Genomic DNA, 7,815 nt, shown 5'->3' with positions numbered 1-7,815 from the left:
TAGTTGCGCTCATGTTTGCCTCATTTGAGCCAGAGATATATTAAGTAATGGCAATACCCGAGAACGAGTTGCTGCCATCATGTATGTATGTATGTATGTATGTGTGTTTGTGTGTTTGTGTGTGTTTGTATATATATATAAATCTTGGAATTAGAAAATTGAGTGCAATTCCGAAAATAAATATTTCTTGATAATAATTGATTTCATAATTTTGACACAGGGAATTAGAATCACAACATTTATAAAATGATAGAAAGCAAAGACGAATGGAATTATTTTTCTCTAACATTCACCGCACATCGTCATAAAATCAATTATTTTTGGAACGTACCTGGTAGAAAGAAAGAGAGCTATCGTTTTAATTTATGCAGGAATAATATCTTAACAGATTTTGAATTTTCAAATGAAAACAAAATCATAATAAATAATTGCCGTGTTTCTGTTTTTAGTTTTTTTATGAAGAAAACATTAATCTGAGATCGCATTGATTGTGTTGAATTGTGTAAATCGGCTATGACGCATTAAATCTTATTGGGTCTATTATGATCAAATAAAAGTCAAATCAATTAATTCACACTCTATGAGTTACCTCCATAAGCAAAGCACAGACGTAAGAAGCAAGAACTTATTCAAATAATGAAAGTGATGTTATAAGGTTGGTACAAAAACAATATCGGTTTCTCACATATATATATATTTCTTTATATATGATTTTGAATTAATTCATTGATATATATAGCCATGTTATATATCATTTCGAAGTGCGTTTTTCGCTCCATCGGATCGTGTTATTCGTTACCGTTCTCAATCTCTTCATTCATTTTATTACAGACTTTTATATAGTATGAAAAAAACAACTGTGTTTCAAGAAATTTTGCAACGGTGACGAGAGCCTCAAAGATGAACACGGTTGCGGCCGACCGACTGCGGTTGATAACAAACATTTGAAACCGATCTCGCAAAAACAACACGAGAAGTTGCTGTTGAACTCGAGGACGACCGCTCGACGGAATAAGGAAGTCCAAAAAGTTGGAAGTCCAAAAAGTTGGGTGTTACATTAATTGAACAATAATAAAAAAGTGGCTTCCATGCTTCTTCTGCGCAATAGAAACGACCCATTTCTCGAGCTGATTTTGATGTATGATGCGAAGTGGATCTTCTACGATAACCGGCAACGTTCGGTAGTTGGATGCCGGAGAAGCTCCACAACACTTCCCAAAGCCGAAATTGCACAAAAAATGTTATGGTGGCTTTTTGGTGGTCTACAGTCGGTCTCATCTATCACAAGCGAAACAATTACGCCGGAAAAGGACTGTAGAAAAGTAAAGTAGATTGACGAAATACATCAGATGCTCCAACGTATGTGCTCGAGATTGATTAATATGAAGGGACCAATTCTCCTCCCTAACAACGTTCGCCCGCATGTTGCTCACCTGATCTTGCAGAAGTTGAACGAATTTAGCTACGAGACTCTGCCTTATCCGCTATATTCAACGGACCTCTTGCCCACCAATTATCACTTTTTCAAGCGCCGCAACAACTTCCTGCACGAAAAATATTTCAAAACCCGAGATGATGCCGAATTGAATTTCAATGACTACATCGCTTCACAAACTCTGGATTTCTACGCTAATGAGATGAAAAAACTTGTTTCTCGTTGGCAAAAAGTGCCTATTTTAATGGTTTTATTTTGAATAATAAAATTTGTTATGAAAGTTATAATCTTTTAAAGTTGAACATCAAGAAACGACATTATTTTTGCACCAACCTAATAATAGCATATATGTTTAGTTCATAACTAATATTTTAAATCTACAAATTTGGCATCTATTAAACACCACGTACATACACTAGTATATGCTAAGTTTAATTTTCAACACAAGATCAGAGTGTTACCTCTTATAAAGTCAAACATTTGTCATCGTTTTTTTTTTACTTATATTTCGTTTATTTGTGTATTATAGTGGATTTTATCAAATGCAAAATGTTACTGGACAATATAACTTTTTTACATAGGCATAAGCACTTATCAAGGTTAAGAGACTAATCGAGGATAAGGGTTAAGGGTGGACAGTAGATAATTCGATAATATAGTAATGGAAATTCGGCAAATTTGTTAACAAATGGAACGGCTTTAAGGAATTGTTTACGTTGGACTTGAAGACAACCATATTGTAGTCAGCAGGAAAACGGAAGTCAATTATATGCGTGCAGTTCTAAGAAAGGAGCTTTGTTCATGGTCTCTATATTTAGGTTTACGCACAGATAAAGAGTGGGGAGGGGAATTATTGATAATGTTTTTAGCTAGACGAGTGTTTCTTGTGAAAGTTTGGCGAGGGGGTACCATAGATTGAAGCTTAACCGAATACTTTATATGAATATAACGATAAAGCAGAGACAAACTCGCAACATCTCTTCTGTGAGATAGAGGTTGCAGCGAAGAGAAAAGGACATCTCCTACGAGGCTACGAAGTTTATTTTGAACTCTATCAAGGCAGGACAAATCCTTTCTAGCAGCTCCTGCCCAGATGTGGCAACAGTATTCCATCCTTGGACGTACCTGGCTCTTATATAGATAGAGAGTTGCATCAGTAGTAAGATATCTACTGGATCGATAGAAGGATCCCACCATGTTTCCAGTGGCATTGGCAACAGATTTGATGTTCGTGTTCCATTTAAGATCAGGAGTAAAGGTCAAGCCCAGAAGATTGTCAAGACTTAAGGCCTCCTCAAGACGAGAGCCATTCATTTCAATTGATGCCAGATGTGGATCAGAGCGCTGATGATTTAAAGAGAGAAGCTTGGTTTTAGATGCATTAAAAGTAACCAGCCACTCCTTTTCCCATTGTACCAGGTGCTCAAGATAAGAGGAGAGAGAATGAGGGGGACTTGGTCGTTTACTGTCTTAGATGTGCTACCATAGATGGTAGTGTCATCAGCATAAATGTCTACGAACGATGAAAGGATGTGATTTGGAAGATCATTAATGTAGATCAGGAAAAGAGTTGAAAGGGCCTACTGGGGACTCCAGCATTAATACTGTGAGCTTCTGATTTTTGCCCATCAACTAATACTCTTGTTAACCTATCAGAGAGAAATGATTTAATAATTGAGAAGACATTGCCATCTATACCATAGCTGGAGATCTTGTCATAACCAACCAAAGGCCTTTGATATGTCAAGAACAATTTCCCTAGAAACGTTGCCTCCGCCGAGAGATTTGCTAATCCTATGAGATATAACTGTAAGCACATCTGCTGTAGATCTAGCAGAACGGAAACCACATTGTGTGTCACTAAGAAGGTTAGTTTTGCTGAGATGGTTGATTACTTCTCTATTTAACACAGATTCCAGAAACTTACTCATGACGCACAGGATGGATGAGCGATCACCTGAATTCTTATATACAGGGCATACTGATGAGATTTTCCAGGGTGATGGGAAACAATTCTCCTTAAGACAACGTTTAAGCAGTTTTGTAAGTATGGGCGCTAGTTCTAGTTGAATTTTTTTATTACTATAATTAGAATACCGTCAGCGCCGGTTGCTTTACTGGAATCAAGGTTTTTGATTAGCTTGGCAACATCACATACAGATGTTTGTATATCACATAGCGTTTTTTTTCTGATACAGGAGGAAATATTGGGGGTTGGCGGCCTTGGTTGCAAAGGGTAGAATTAGCTGCAAAGTTCTTGACAAAGAGTTTGGCTTTGTCTGATGCTGACGAGATTACCTCTGATCCATTGATGATAGTTGGGATAGAGCACACGCTTCTGTTCAGGATTCTGTTTGCTATTTGCAAAAACTGGTGGGAACCAAGCCGCTGCCTAGCTACTTTGGATTTGACAGACTGAGCATACATCTCTTTTGCGTTCTTTATTACTTTCTTACAATGGTTGCTGGTAGTCCTGAAAGCGGCTATAGTTACCATACAACTATTACGTTGGAAGCAATGGAACAAGTGATTTCTGTGCGCAATGGCAGCAGCACATACTGGAGAGAACCATTGCTGGCTGTAAGGTTTTTGCTGGAACATTTCGAGGGTATGAAACGATCTATACCTACAATTAACCATTCCGTCAGGTCTGATACTATAGAGAACACATCCTTTTTAAACATGGAACGCAGAGATAGATCCGATATAAATGTACGGAAGCTATCCCAGTTAGCCATAGAATATCGATATACTGTACGATGGAGAGGCACGTCTAAGGACTTATTACATTTCACTCTTACATACATAAAGTGTTCAGATGTTTTGAATTAAAATAGTTGATGAATGTTACAATTATATAGGAGATCGACCCCATAATCCAGTGAAACCGGAGTGATTTTTGTTGGTTTAAACCAAATGTGCGCAGTTGGAGCTGGGACGACTGGGAGTCAAACATTTATGAATCGTAAAAATCAGATTCGGATTTGGATTGGGATTGTTAATCGGACCTCGATTATTAGAGAATGTTTATAAGACATAAGAAAAAAAACAAATACCTAGAAATCTAGGAAACTGAGTCGGAGTTGGATCTTAAAAAGTTTCGACTCCGTAACTCTGGTATAAATATCTGTCTTGACTTTTGTTTACTTGTTACTAACTTCTGAAATTCGAGTAATTTTATGTGGGTGTTCCTTAGCAAAACCTTTCTCTATTTAAAAGGAAATGTGAAGCTTCTACGCATGAAATGGGGAGGAATTAAAAGAGGGAATATGTGTAAATAGAGGTGAACAGTAATGCGAAACGACGCAAATATTAGGTACAGATATTTTTATGAACGGTAAAAAAGCCGACAGCAATTGTTTTTAACTGGAAGTCGACCAGTGTCATATCTCCAAGTGACCCCGGTGCGTTGTTTTCCATGAAGTTAGGTTCGAGTGAAACAACTTGTTTCTCCACCTCGCTGCATCGTCTTTCAATCTGTAGGTGTCGAGTGAACGGCCAGGGAGGCAATTAGTGTTTGTTGGAGTGGAAAAAAGGAAGATGAAGAATGTCCAAGCCGCAGGTAACCAGGTGAATGATGGGAAGATGGAGAGGATCAATGCACGTTTGTAAGTCTTCCGAAATATAATGGCAGATAGTCAACCGGATTTATTTACGAGTTTATCATTTTGATGAATTTGGATGTATGTAAATCTATACGTCAGTACGTGTGTGTAGTTTTATATTTGCAGCTGAAGTATATATATATATATATATATATATATATATATATATATATATAGGTGTATTATATATATATATATCTATATATATATATATATATATATATATATATATATAGGTGTATTATGTATGTATGTACACTAGAGTATCTGTGCCCTGTTGGCTCAGTATATGTTATAGGATAGTGCGTATACAGAATTAAAAAACGTGATACATGTGACGTAAAGAACATATTTTTACCTATACGTAAATGGATCAAGAATAGATTTACATTTTTGTTAGAAAACAGAAACATATTACAATGAAAAAATATAGATCGATAGATTTCTCAGAATCGTTCCACCAATAAACCTATTCTACTCAAAATCATTAGATCTAAATCATTATATATATATATGCATATATATATATATGTTTTTGTAAAAATACATACCCACATAGTCACATATAAATCATCTAACTGACGATCAATAATATATATATATATATATATATATATATATATATATATATATAATGATTTTCCACAGCCGAACCAATGTCGCAGCCCACAAGAGGCACATCCTGGTCGCGGATATGTCTAACTGATGAGTTCAAATGAGGGCGAAACTCGAGTATTAGACTTCCGGTTTGTTGGCTTTCTTTGCTCTTGTGGGCTGTGACATTGGTTCGGCTGTGGAAAATCATTATATATATATATATATATATATATATATATATATATTATATATATATATATATATACATTATAAATGAATATGATTTTACGGAGTTTACTTTTTATAAGCAATTTCGCCTCATTGATCTCTAGATACATGTAATTGTCTGACCGAAACATACTCAAGAATGTGCAGGACATATATATGCTTATGTAAAACAAACAAGTATATATATATATATATATATATATATATATATATATATATATATATATATATATATATATAGATAGATAGATAGATTTACCTATGCACAGGTTTCATTCGTCCAATCAATGTGGGTTCTTATATTTTCCTTTCACAACCGATTCTATGTGTAGGCATCTGTAGCACTCGTCGCTAAACATGAATCAACAATGAAACGTGGTGATTGCTAAACTTTATGAAAGAATGCATATCGGGAGAACCAAATGATCTTTAATATGTTTTTTTCCCCGCGGTAACCATGTAGTCTGAAAACTGTTCTATAAAAAATGTCTTCACTTATTATTGAAATATGGATAGTAACACTTCTATTAAAATAACGGGGCAGGCCAGAATTGGAAAGTATAACCTTATTATCAATCCATGAAGATAAAATGCCCACACTCAAACACATTTTCAAGGTTTTGTTTTCATAGAAAATCGTTTGATTTAATGGTACGAACACGCAAATACAGATTTACTTTTTGCCTGCTGTTCGGAATGGATTAATGGTATAAGAAAGGGGAAATTAGTTATAAGGAAGAGGGTTCTGCAAGCCTGTAATGCTATTAAATACTATACCGGAATGGAAATATATATTATGATGGAGTAACTAAAGAGTGAATCGATTAAGAGCACTAAACTAACAACCGCAACAATAATATGCAGACAATAAAATGAGAAATCGCTGCCACAATAATATAGAAGAGATTGAGGTAAGGGACATAATTTTTGTGAGGAGCGTTCACCGAAGATCTAAACAACGAGGTCACAGATGAACTTTTGAAACTATTAAAAAACTAGTTCACATATAACAATAGTTCCCCATAAAAAGAATTGTAGAGGTCGAAAATATTCGCAAAGAATGAAAAAGGCTTTGGGAGTGATTGTTAAAGCTAACTTTACAAGAGGCGGAATGATTAATGGATCTAAGATTGGAACTGCAAGAAAGGTTTGATACGGAAAGACAAAAAAAAAACAGAACAGAAGCAATTTCTAAAAATTTTAGGAGAAAGGGATCACGTCCATGATTGAAAGACGCACGTTTTATTAGAAAAAAAACAAAACAAATTATTTCTTACGCGAATCCACAGCCAAACTTCAAGCAATTACAGAATTTTCTTATTTATCAAATACATATTACGCATGTATGTAATCAAATAACATTATAAAGAACACATTAAAGCGGAGCAAATAATGTGACCAGATTCCAGAAAAAAAACATCGTATTCAACATCGTAACCGGAAAAAAACGTATTCTAATGTTGCATAGGGGATATGTAATACAATTTGATGAGGGGAGAGAAGATAGAGAAGAGACATTTATACAGTTCTGTACATTCTTAACATAGCGACTGAGAGAGGGAGATCAGTTCTTTCACCACAGGAGGAGGGACAGTCATTACTTATGATGGAGAGAGGGACACATTACTTAAGATGGGTGATACAAAGGTCATTAAAAACGATGATTTCACATTACCTTCAATTTGGTAGAATGATGACACGAGGACGGCAGTAACAAAAATATGAGATGTTCTTTTATTCTATTGGACCGGTCAAAATGATGATCACATCCAGGAATTCAAAGTCGTTTCTACATTTTTAAAACTTTCTCCCTCGCTTCCAAAGGGACCCTCCTCTGACCATGTTAGCTCTGTCTCCTATCTTCGTCTCCAACTCTTTCTAACTCATCTTTGACTCTAGCTCCTCTATTGAGAATTCGTTTCTTCCATGACGTCATACGTGTGTTGCACA

General features: G+C 35.5%; 1 long non-coding RNA gene across 1 annotated transcript; it reads left to right on the top strand.

Annotated features, from left to right (window-relative positions):
* The first annotated feature begins 556 nt into the window (after positions 1–556).
* LOC145296268 (uncharacterized) lies at positions 557–1,722 on the top strand. Its single transcript, XR_013869988.1, has 2 exons — positions 557–655; positions 832–1,722. It is a non-coding gene; the product is annotated as an uncharacterized LOC145296268 (long non-coding RNA).
* The last annotated feature ends 6,093 nt before the right edge of the window (positions 1,723–7,815 follow it).

Source organism: Euprymna scolopes, chromosome 16, assembly GCF_053919585.1.
Source record: "Euprymna scolopes isolate OS-2025 chromosome 16, ASM5391958v1, whole genome shotgun sequence".
In the NCBI taxonomy this organism is placed as follows: domain Eukaryota; kingdom Metazoa; phylum Mollusca; class Cephalopoda; order Sepiida; family Sepiolidae; genus Euprymna; species Euprymna scolopes.
The sequence above is the reverse complement of the archived record's forward strand: the minus strand, read 5'-3'. Positions and strand labels throughout refer to the sequence as shown.